The 12,703-nt window shown below is 40.3% G+C and overlaps 1 protein-coding gene across 4 annotated transcripts in view; it reads left to right on the plus strand.

The window, feature by feature from the left end:
- Positions 1-2,432: 2,432 nt before the first annotated feature.
- The window catches only part of HEATR5A (HEAT repeat containing 5A), a 114,842-nt gene continuing 104,571 nt past the window's right edge, over positions 2,433-12,703 (plus strand). For 3 of the 4 annotated variants that reach the window (XM_059057204.2, XM_059057205.2, XM_067028601.1), the window contains exon 1: positions 2,462-2,803. The gene's annotated coding sequence lies outside the window, so the exon portion shown is untranslated. Of the gene's footprint in view, positions 2,804-12,703 lie in introns of all 4 variants that reach the window. The other variant, XM_059057206.2, reaches the window with a different exon arrangement.

Raw genomic sequence — 12,703 nt, forward strand, 5'->3', positions numbered from 1 at the left:
TCCCTCCCTCCCTCCCTCCCTCCCTCCCTCCCTCCCTCCCTCCCTCCCTCTCTCTCTCTCTCTCTCTCTCTCTCTCTCTCTCTCTCTCTCTCTCTCTCTCTCTCTCTCTCTCTCTCTCTCTCTCGATAAGGAGGGTGCCTAGAGGGATGCTTGGCAAGGGATGGAGCCTGAGCAGGGTGGAGAGGGCTTACAGACAGGGCATGGGCACAGGGTTTGGGAGCAGGGATAAGGAAAGAGAAGGAGGGGCTTGTGGTGGCTAATTTTGGGGTTTCAGAACCTTAGTGGGATAAGGGCAGCATCCTCCAAGGGGAGAGATGGCAGCAATGGGTGATTGCTTAAATATAGGAGAGATGTTCAAACAAGCAAATATCTCAAAGATAATAGGATCCAGCATTCTCTCTGTAGGAGAAAGGAGTTACAAATGTGGAAGGGAGGAAACTAGAATAAACTGTGTGATGCTGGATTGGAGGTATTACTGTGAACATGTGGTTTTTCAACATACATAGTTAAATAAAGAAATCTAGTTATAAATGTGTATATGTGTGAGTATACATATATAGATGCACTGTATATGTGTATGAATGTACAAATATTCCTTAGCTACAAACCCTAAGACAACCTGAGCAATGATTACCTCAATAGCAGTGAGCATGCCTCATGCTTCTAAATACCATTCTTGGGGACTTCCCTGGTGGCTCAGTGGTTAAGAATTAGCCTGCCAATTCAGGGAACATTGGTTCGAGCCCTGGTCCAGGAAGATCCCACGTGCTGCAGAGCAACAAAGCCCATGCACCACAACTACTGAGCCTGTGCTCTAGAGCCTGCGAGCCACAACTACTGACCCCGTGTGCCACAACTACCGAAGCCTGTGCACCTAGAGCCTGTGCTCCACAACAAAAGAAGCCACTGCAATGAGAAGCCCACGCACTGCAATGAAGAGTAGCCCCCACTCGCCACAACTAGAGAAAGCCCCGGGCGCAGCAATGAAGACCCAACGCAGGCAAACATAAATAAATAAACAAACAAACTAAATACCATTCTCCACTAAAAGGAACCAGGACTCCAGGATAAATGGCTGCACCCAGGTCCCAGAAAGTAAAGGAGTACTCAAAGAATGATGGAGGTGTGTCAAAAGGGCACAGATAGTAAAATGTTAATGAATAATATGGATGGTAGGATATATGTTATATAAAACTCTTCCAAATTTTCTGTATTTAAAAAATGTTTTACAATAATACATTGTGAAAGGATTTAAAACACACAAAGACATAGAAGCCAACATGAATGGGTGAATTGCACTGACCAAACTTGGGACAATTTGAACTCCAAAATAAACAATGATAAATTATAACACATTTAATAAAATAGAAAACTGAATTCATACTGATAGAAATAAATTAATTGAAAGTTTGATGAGAAAAAAAAAGTACATAGTTTCAAAGAATTTCCCCCACAAAATACTTCCTAATTACAAAGAGGAAAAAAGTAACTCCTGGAGAAGCCTGGCAGACATGACCTTATTGAAATAAACACCTGTAATGAGACATTAAAATCATGTGCCACCTCACAGGATGCAATGAGAAGAACAGAGCATCACTTCTCTGAGAGTCCTGTCAATGACATCTACCCTGAATCTAATCATGAGTAAGCATCAGACAGATGCAAAGTGAAGGCCATTCTGTAGAATAATTGGCCAGGAATCTTCACAAGTATCAAGGATATGAAAGTCAAAGAAAGACCAAGGAAGTGTTCCAGATTGAAGGTGACTAAAGATACATGATAAGTAAGTATACTGCTTGATCCTGAACTGAATCCTTTGATCATAAAGAGCATTATTGGGACAACTGGCAAAACGTAATGTATCACATAAATATTTTGATTTTGATAGTTATATTGTGATTATGTAATAGAGGTGCTTATTAGTAGAACTACACACTAAAGTATTTAGGGACAATGTGGCATTGTGTCAGCAACTTAGATCACAAATGGTTCAGGAAAGAAAAGTGTTCTCTGTACTATACTTGCAACATTTCTGTAAGCTTGTGCTTGTTTCAAAATAAATTGAAAAATTACGTTCAAAATGCTGAGTATACTAGAAAAACTCACTTGACTTGGGGCCAAGAGGTTGTTAATCCCAATTCCGCCAGTGACTGGGTGTGTGACCTTGAGCAAGCTGCTTTACGTCAGGCCCCAGAGTTTCGGGCTGTAGGACACAAGGCTCTCTAAGGCCCCTTCCCAGTCTAGCATTAAACCACCTACACCCACGGCACGCCCTGCCTGAATTTCTCCTGGCTCCAGTTGTGTCTTAGACTTCAGATACCCCAAGGATTCTGGGTAGCGTCGAAAACAAACAAAAATGGGTGTGGCCAAGCTCTCCAGACTGCAAAGACGCCGCCCTGGCCTCTATCTAGGCCGCAGTCTCCGCCATCGCTCTTTCGGAAGTGGAGCAGTCACGCCTGCCAGTGTGGGCGCTCGATAGCTCGGCGGCCGGCTGGGGGGGCCTCGGCGCGGTGCGGGGCGCGTTCCCAATCGCCGGCTCCCGCCGCACTCCAGGCTCCGAGCTTTCTATCCCGCCCCTCGCGCGCCCCTCCCGCTCCGCTGCCTCGCCGTCGCTACCGCCTTCGAGTCCTAGCGCTGTGGATCCGATAACTTGGCGAGGCTGCGACGGTCGCTGAGTAGTGGTCGTGGCGGACGCCGGGGGCGAGCAGTCGGGAGTCCCCGCAGTGGAGGCGGCTCCTGGCGCGAGGGGGCGGTGTCCGTGCTGCCTGCCGGCTGGGAAGAACCACACACCGGGGCCTGCACTGTAAGTTGAGCGGCTTGAGGGTCCCCGGGGTGGTCGCGGCAGCGAAGAGGTGGAGGAAGCTGGGACCCTGGGAGCAGGAACGGGACGAGGGATTAGGTGATCTGGCCGAAGGGGCCGGAGCCCGGCGAGGAGGGGCTGAAGTGCGGCGCGGGGACGGCAAAGTAGCCGTGCACTCCGTCCTTCCTCTTGGGCTGCGGGAAAGTCTGGTTTCTCCTGTGCACAACAGGTAGGCGTGGACTCTGGCCGCCGGCGGGAGCCCCCAGGCTTGCGAGGAAGGTCGGGAGGTCGGAGCCTGCTTCGCCGGCGCGCCGCTCCCCGGACCCGCCCTGGCGGCGCCCGCTGTGCCGTGGGTTGGCCGGGAGCAACCCGAGCTTCGGGAGAGGTTCTCCGAACGCCCGCGCGCAACCCTGGAGGCGCGTTTCCGGGAGCAGTGGAGAGTGGATATGGATAGTGCCTTCTCGCAAGGAAAGCCTTTGCCGGGGTAGTATTTGCTTTAGTACGAGGAAGCATTTCTTCTTACCCTACTTTCTGCCAGCACAGTATCATTTCAAGGGATTATGAAGTCTTTGGAAACTTTATGAAGCGCTTTATGGTATTTACTAGTCCCAGTAATGTATACCTCCGGCAAGTTAAGATGATTTTTGTAACAAGTCAGATAATAGGTGTCAAATGATTTGCACTCCTTTATTAAAGGTTATAGTTATACACTGTTTTTATGTGCAGTCATTTATTCAGCAAATATTCAGCATCGTTTATGTGCAGGCTCAACGCCCTTAAGGAACTTAACAGCCTAGAGAAGACGTTAAAAGGGAAAAAAGGGGCCCGTAAGTACGGTTCAGAACTTTGTCAGAGGAAATACTCTGGCGAGATTATAGTGTAAGGAAAAAGTGTGCTTGGAGCTGGGCATTAGGTGGATGGGGAAAGGAGAATTTCCCTGTTTCGTTTTCAAACATTTTAGAAAGTATGTCTTTGAGAAAGTGGTTTTAGATCAGCATTGAAGCCGAGATTTGTCTTACATTTTAATACCATAGATTTTTTCCCCCTTTAATGAAATGGGTAAGTAGGCATGGTTTATAACAAGAATAGTGACAGCTGGAAAAAGTACAGCTATTTTATATAGATAGTTATAGTATTGGAAGATTCCTAAACTGACGGGAGACCTGAATTTTAGCTTAAGCTCCTCCACTACTGTTAACGGATCTTTGTTAACTTTTCTCTTTTTGTTTATCATTGTATCTGACTTTAGAACATAAAATACATAATCCAAAGTACCTTAAAATTTTTAAAAATTGCTCTAATAATACGTTCTCTAAGGAAAAAATTTAAGAATCTTCGTCTTTAAGCAATACACCTATCTTCCTTTCTTCCATTCAGCTTTATTTCAAAAAGGAGTTGAGAGAATTGATAACCTTTATGAGCTTTTCTTAATTATCTTTTGAATAAAGTAAAAGATTAAACTCTGGATTTGTTTAGGTCCCTTCATATTCTAAAATTCTTTTATTCTAAATCCTGATTAACCTGTTTAATGACATCAGCATTTTTTTAAAAAGGCTTTATTGACTCTTGTGTTTCATTAATTATCCATAGTATAGTTGATGGGTTTGAACAGCGTCTTCGTGGAACCTTAGTCTTCTCACATAAAAGCATTTATGCATTTTAAGGAGACTGCAGAAACTGTTATTAAACTTCATTTAAGAAATGAATTAACAGGCCTAAGGAATTAGTAGAGACTTGTTTATATCATTTAATTGAATCTTTTGTTTAGTTGTAGTGTTAAATTCTTTGGATTACACTAGGGGTCAGCAATTGACAGGCTGTGGGTCAAATCTAGCCTGCTGCCAGTTTTTATAGATAATGTTGTACTGGAACATAACCACACTCATCTATTTATGGCCGTTTATGGATTGTTTATGAGTAGTTGTGATAGAGACTGTGTGGTCCACACAGCCTAAAGTATTTACTCTCTGGTCCTTCACAGGGAAAAATTGCTGACCCTGGACTAGAACTCTGTAAACTCTTTTTTTTTTTTTTAACATCTTTATTTGAGTATAACTGTTTTACAATAGTGTGTTAGTTTCTCCTTTACAACAAAGTGAATCAGTTACACATATACATATGTTCCCATATCTCTTCCCTCTTGCATCACCCTCCCTCCCACCCTCCCTATCCCACCCCTCTAGGTGGTCACAAAGCACAGAGGTGAACTCCCTGTGCTATGCAGAAGCTTCCCACTAGCTATCTAATTTACATTTGGTAGTGTGTATATGTCGCTGCCACTCTCTCACATCATCACCACTTACCTTTCCCCCTCCCCATATCTTCAAGTCCATGCTCTAGTAGGTCTGTGTTTTATTCCTGTCCTACCCCGAGGCTCTTCATGACATTTTTTTTTCTTAGATTCCATATATATATCTTAGCATACGGTATTTGTTTTACTCCTTCTGACTTACTTCACTCTGTATGACAGACTCTAGGTATATCCACCTCATTACAAATAGCTCAGTTTCATTTCTTTTTATGGCTGAGTAATATTCCATGGTATATATGTGCCACATCTTCTTTATCCATTCATCTGTTGATGGACATTTAGGTTGCTTCCATGTCCTGGTTATCGTAAATAGAGCTGCAATAAACATTTTGGTACATGACTCTTTTTGAATTATGGTTTTCTCAGGGTATATGCCTAGTAGTGGGATTGTGGGGTCATATGGTAGCTCTATTTGTAGTTTTTTAAGGAACCCCCATACTGTTCTCCATAGTGGCTGTATCAATTTACATTCCCACCAGCAGTGCAAGAGGGTTCCCTTTTCTCCACACCCTCTCCAGCATTTATTGTTTCTAGAGTTTTTTTTTTTTTTTTTTTTTTTTTGCAGTACGCGGGCCTCTCACTGCTGTGGCCTCTCCCGTTGTGGAGCACAGGCTCCGGACGCACAGGCTCAGCGGCCATGGCCCACGGGCCCAGCCGCTCCGCGGCACGCGGGATCCTCCCGGACCGGGGCACGAACCCGTGTCCCTGCATCGGCAGGCGGACTCTCAACCACTGCGCCACCAGGGAAGCCCCTGTTTCTAGAGTTTTTGATGATGGCCAATCTGACCGGTGTGAGATGATATCTCATTGTAGTTTTGATTTGCATTTCTCTAATGATTAATGATGTTGAGCATTCTTTCATGTGTTTGTTGGCAATCTGTATATCTTTTTTGGAGAAATGTCTAGTTCTTCTGCCCATTTTTGGATTGGGTTGTTTGTTTTTTTGTTATTGAGCTGCCTGAGTTGCTTATAAATTTTGGATATTAATCCTTTGTCAGTTGCTTCATTTGCAAATATTTTCTCCCATTTTGAGGGTTATCTTTTGGTCTTGTTTATGGTATCCTTTGCTGTGCAAAAGCTTTTAAGTTTCATTAGATCCCAATTGTTTATTTTTGTTTTTATTTCCATTTCTCTAGGAGATGGGTCAAAAAGGATCTTGCTGTGATTTATGTCATAGAGTGTTCTGCCTATGTTTTCCTCTAAGAGTTTGATAGTGTCTGGCCTTACATTTAGGTCTTTAACCCATTTTGAATTTATTTTTGTGTGTGGTGTTAGAGAGTGTTCTAATTTCATACTTTTACAGGTAGCTGTCCAGTTTTCCCTGCACCACTTATTGAAGAGGCTGTCTTTTCTCCACTGTATATTCTTGCCTCCTTTATCAAAGATAAGGTGACCATATGTGTGTGGGTTTATCTCTGGGCTTTCTATCCTGTTCCATTGATCTATATTTCTGTTTTTGTGCCAGTACCATACTGTCTTGATTACTGTGGCCTTGTAGTATAGTCTGAAGTCAGGGAGCCTGATTCCTCCAGCTCCATTTTTCGATCTCAAGATTGCTTTGGCTATTCCGGGTCTTTTGTGTTTCCATACAAATTGTGAAATTTTTTGTTCTAGTTCCGTAAAAAATGCCAGTGGTAATTTGATAGGGATTGCATTGAATCTGTAGATTGCTTTGGGTAATAGAGTCATTTTCACAATGTTGATTCTTCCAATCCAAGAACATGGTATATCTCTCCACCTCTTTGTATCATTTTTAATTTCTTTCATCTGTGTCTTATAGTTTTCTGCATACAAGTGTTTTGTCTCCTTAGGTAGGTTTATTCCTAGATATTTTATTCTTTTAGTTGCAGTGGTAAATGGGAGTGTTTTCTTAATTTCACTCTCAGATTTTTCATCATTAGTGTATAAGAATGCCAGAGATTTCTGTGCATTAATTTTGTATCCTGCTACTTTACCGAATTCATTGATTAGTTCTAGTAGTTTTCTGGTAGCATCCTTAGTATTCTCTATGTATAGTATCATGTCATCTGCAAACAGTGACAGCTTTACTTCTTCTTTTTATTTCTTTTTCTTCTCTGATTGCTGTGGCTAGAACTTCCAAAACTAGGTTGAATAAGAGTGGTGGAACTCTGTAAACTCTTAATCACTATATCTTTTGTGGGAGGAAGTGGGTTAAGTTCAGTGGTTTTTTTTTTGTTTTTTTTTTTTTGCATTACGCGGGCGTCTCACTGTTGTGGCCTCTCCCGTTGCACAGCACTGGCTCCAGACGCGCAGGCTCAGCGGCCATGGCTCACGGGCCCAGCCGCTCCGCGGCATGCAGGATCCTCCTGGACCGGGGCACGAGCCCACGTTCCCCGCATCGGCAGGCAGACTCTTAACCACTGCGCCACCAGGGAAGCCCTGAGTTCAGTTTTAATTCTTCATCTTTTTCATTATGTTAGGTGAACTACTGAATCCCATAAATGCTTCCACATTCTAGATGTGTAATGATGCAAAAAGGTCATGCCTTTTCTGTTATATTTACCTAATAATTTTTAATTTCAGCAATTCTAGCCTTCTGGAAGGCTAGAGAAAGGGAAGGATTTTTATGTGTTTTCTAACAATTTTATAATTTCAGTTTTAATTTAGATCTGATGTGGAAATTTCTTTTCATTTAGTAAAATCTCTTTTTAATATTTGTGTTTTTCACAAGTAACAGTAAGTTATTTTTACTCAGGGTTTTTTTTTTTTTTTTTTACCATGAATCTAGTGACATTGATTAAAAGATCAGACAGAAAATTATTGACAGTGTAACTGTGAGAATGAAGTCAAACGTATATATATATAGTAAGACCCAAATTGGAAATTGGAATCCTCTGAACAGAAACCGAACAGATTGAAACTGGAGCATGTATCCTGAATCATGTTAGGGATTTTCTTTTAGTAGTAACAACTTAAAATATAATTATTTCTAGAAAAGATGCATAATATAGCCATATTAAAGTATTATGTTAGTGTTACCTGCCTACGAAATTAGAGCTAATTATGTGACAGGAAAGAAGGAAAACTTGTATGAGGTGATATTTAAAGCAGAGTATATACTTTTGCTAATCTTAAAACCGTGGTATGGTTCTAACTTCACTAAAATATTTTTTATATGTACTTCTTTGTACTTATTTTCTAGATTATGCTTCTCTATGGATATACAACAGCATCTGTCTATATCCTTTTCTCTTGTGCTTGTAGATTTCTGTATGTTGAATATATGCATGTTTTTGTATATATATTCAAAATAATACCTCACTTGTTCAATACATTTTTTTATGTAAGTAAAATTATCAGAAAATTGAAATTACCCAATGAAGTGCACAAAAAATTTTTAAAGATATTTTGGGAGGAAATCTGCAAAGCAAAAAAAAAAAGAAAAGTATATACAGGTACAAAATCCCTTAAACTTACAGAGTCCAGAAAGCTTTTTTTTAAACTCATTTGGCAGCAAAACATCACCAGAGCTGATATGAAGCTATTTATAGTCATTATTTATCCCACCTTTATGTGAATGTTTATCTTTTGCTGCAGAAATATCAGTGAGTTTGATTATGGAGTGCTGCCCCAGAGCAACTAGGGGTTAGAGGTAATAGATGGTATGTTCAGTGTATTACTTGGGTGGGCTATGATGGTGGCAGCCAGAAAGCAGAGGAATAATGGAGTTGTTCCAGGGAGCTGCACTTGCAACATTAAGAGCCTACTTAGGCATCTGGCAGGGAGTAGGAAGCAGTGCCTGCTGAAAAACAAGAACCCTCAGGTAGGGCTCCAAGAGAGTCAGAACTGTAGCTAAATTATAGACTAGGCATTTCATAAGATATGTTGTAAATTAGAAGTGGGAACCATGAGGAAAAGCCAAGATGTCAGACCATAGTGTGCATTAAGAGTGAATCTGTGAATGCTAACCAGCGTGCAAGAGCCATGAATAGTTAGAAGGGGAAAAAGGAGGGGATTCTATGGCAGGTGGACTCTAATGGCTAACTAGGAAGTCCTAGCTGGCAGATTTCATGAGCAGCAAATACAGTGATATTCTGGAAAATTGAGCAAGGATTCCTGGCCTCTGATGAGCTGGGGGAATAATGCCATCTTGTGCACTTCGCTCTTGAACTAAGTATTCCCATATTGCCTGCTTTTTAAAATATCTGTATTAAATAGTATTTTGGTCACTTCCATCAGTGTTACCTGCCTGCTCTAACTTCTTCCTGCTCTCAATGAGTTTGCTTCTTCACTTTTAATATTGTGCTCTACTCCACCCTAACTAGAATCTAGATAACTGGATTATTAGTCATGTCTAAACTGTAAACTAAACTAAGAATAAACTGGCCTTGAGAGACAAGAAACTTATGTCAGTAAAGTTCATGATCTTTGAAACAATTAAATGCTGTATATCTTCTTTTTTTTTTTTTTAACTTTTTTTGTTTTTTATTGTACTTCTTATTCTGGATTCTTAATTAGGCACCAAGTAGTGAGATTGCTTAGATAGTGACTTTCAAATTGAGTGTGGTAGGAGATATTAGAGTAAAATTTCTCTTTTAAAATTTGCCTTCTGGAATTCCAAAGTGTCCAGAGTGAAATCTTTCTTCCTGGGGGGAGGTGGAAGAGTTGGTTTGTGGAATGAAGAGTGATAAAAATTGTCAAGAATAGCCAAAGACTAACCTAACACTGTTAGTACTTATTGATTTACTGTCTAGATGGAAAGGGCCCTCTGGAAGTTGATGTCTCTAGTAGACCTCACACTTTATCAAAAAGCCTAAAAGTATTGGAGACCTAAGAGGAGAGTGAAGTGATAAGAAAGAACAAAGTTATAAAGATTAGATGCTTCAGTGGGCATGCCAGTAACTGTCAGTAATAGCAGTGATTAGAGACTATAATGAAGAGAATGTAGAAAGTAGTTGAAGGAACATGGACATTGAAACTAGACAGATGTAGGCGTTAACCTTTCTTCCACTTAAATAGCATCTTCATCTTGGACAAATTGCTTAACTCATTATCTTCATCTGTAAAATGAGGTTGATAATATCTGAGTTTCAGTGTTATGAAGATTAAATGAGATAGTGAATTAAAAGTTTCTAGTAAGTAAGTCCTCAAGAAATGTTAGTTCCTTTTCCTATCATTGCCTTATTAGAGTTGGTTCCTGCTGCTCAGTTCCCCTCCCCCTCCACCCATACTTCCTTTTACCCTTCAAGGTTTTCTCTTTTGTAATCTGCAAGGAGAATTCCCAGGGCTGGACATCAAATGGGGCCCCTATTGGCAATCTCCTTCATCGAATCCAGCTTCTGCCATTCTTCTCTTCCCTAATGGTAATCTGCAGCACTTTGGAAAAACAATAAAGGAAGGCAAAGGAAACTGCATCCCTACTTCTGGCCCTTTCTTACCCCAACTTATAAATTTCTGTATAACTCCTGTTTCTTTCCTATTCTATCCTAGCTTCTCTGTCCTATAGGATGTGCTCCCCTTCAGTTTTTGGGGTTGAGCATATCTGCCTTTCCTATTGACTTGTATTATGCAGTGCTGAGAAGCAGCTTTCTTGCCACTTCTACCAAGTTTGCAGGAAATATTGTTTGAATCTTGGTACACTGAATGTATTTTCATTATATAGTAAAACAAGGTATTAGTGCTGTGCCTGGGGCATGGTGCAAGTTAGACTTTTGTCATATGACTTAAGAAACATGGATTAAGTTTACTTTATGGGAATTGTATTCAGAATCCAAAAATCAAATTTTAAAATTTATGGTGCAACAAGCCACTTTTAGCTTGTTAAAAGTATGAATAACACAGATTTTTATGTGAACTGATAAATCTTAAATATACTAGATTAATTAAAACTATTTTTTCCTTTACTCATATTCCAGGAGTAGTAAAGAAAAGATTCTATTTATATTTAGAATTCTGAATGTTAGATAATTTGATCCAAAATATTAACCAGAAATGGCTACTTTTTAAATAAATTTATTATTTTTTTTAAATTTTATTTATTTATTTTTGGCTGCGTTGGGTCTTCGTTGCTGCGTGTGGGCTTTCTCTAGTTGTGGTGAGCGGGGCTACTCTTTGTTGTGTGCACGGGCTTCTCATTGCAGTGGCTTCTCTTGTTGCGGAGTATGGGCTCTAGGCTCTAGGCACACTAGGCTTCAATAGTTTTGGCTCATGGGCTCTAGAGCGCAAGCTCAGTAGTTGTGGCGCATGGGCTTAGTTGCTCTGCAGCATGTGGGATCATCCCGGACCAGGGCTCAAACCCGTGTCCCCCGTGTTGGCAGGTGGATTCTTCACCACTGCACCACCAGGAAAGTCCCAGAAATGGCTACTTTTAAGTAGAAGTGTGACATTGACTTGTTACATATTCTTCTACTTCTTAAAAAATCCTATCACAGTATAAGCGAAAGGGAATTTTAAATTTTTTGACTTAAAGTAGTCTTTAATGATAAGTATTTAAAGATTGTGTACTATAGAACACTGAGTTCACAGGATTCCCAGCTGGGAAAAAAAAGAAAAAGGTAAAGGTGGGGCAAAGGTTCATACTTAAAAGATGTTAAGAAACATCAAGTGCCATATATATATTGGGTGGGCCAAAAGGTTCGTTCACTTTTTTCTGTAAGATGGCTCTAGTAGCACTTAGTTGTCTTTAACTTCATTTGAAACAATTTTGTTAGATTATATGTGACAGCTGTCATATCTGCATGCATTTAAAAAAAGACTTAACCAGTAATCCAGATTGGAAAAGAAGAAGTAAAACTGTCACTGTTTGCAGATGACATGATACTATACATAGAAAATCCTAAAGATACCACCAGAAAACTACTAGAACTAACCAATGAATTTGATAAGGTTGCAGGATGCAAAATTAATGCACAGAAATCTGGCATTCCTATACACCAACAACGAAAAATCAAAGATAGAAATTAAGGAAACACTCCCATTTACCATTGCAACAAAAAGAATAAAATACCGAGGAGTAAACTTGCCTAAGGAGGCAAAAGACTTGTACTCAGAAAACTATAAAACACTGATGAAAGGAATCAAAGATGACATAAATGGAGAAATATACCATGTTCTTGGATTGGAAGAGTCAATATTGTGAAGATGACTCTACTACCCAAAGCAATCTGCAGAGTCAGTGCAATCCACATCAAACTACCAATGGCATTCTTCACAGAATTAGAACAAAAAATTTTACAATTCGTATGGAAACACAAAAGACCCCAAATAGCCAAAGCAATCTTGAGAAAGAAAAATGGAGTTGGAGGAATCAGGCTCTGTGACTTCAGACTATACCAAAAAGCTACAGTAATCAAGACAATATTGTACTGGCACAGAAACAGAAATATAGATCAGTGGTACAGGATAGAATACCCAGGGATAAACCCTCGCACACATGGGTACCTAATTTACGACAAAGGAGGCAAGAACATACAATGGAGAAAAGACAGCCTCTTCAATAAGTGGTGCTGGGAAAAACGGACAGCTACATGTAAAAGAATGAAATTAGAACACTACCTAACACCATACACAAAAGTAAACTCCAGATGGATTAAAGACTTAAATTAAGACCAAACGCTATAAAACTCTTAGAG

This window comes from Kogia breviceps, chromosome 3, assembly GCF_026419965.1.
Source record: "Kogia breviceps isolate mKogBre1 chromosome 3, mKogBre1 haplotype 1, whole genome shotgun sequence".
Classification (NCBI taxonomy): domain Eukaryota; kingdom Metazoa; phylum Chordata; class Mammalia; order Artiodactyla; family Physeteridae; genus Kogia; species Kogia breviceps.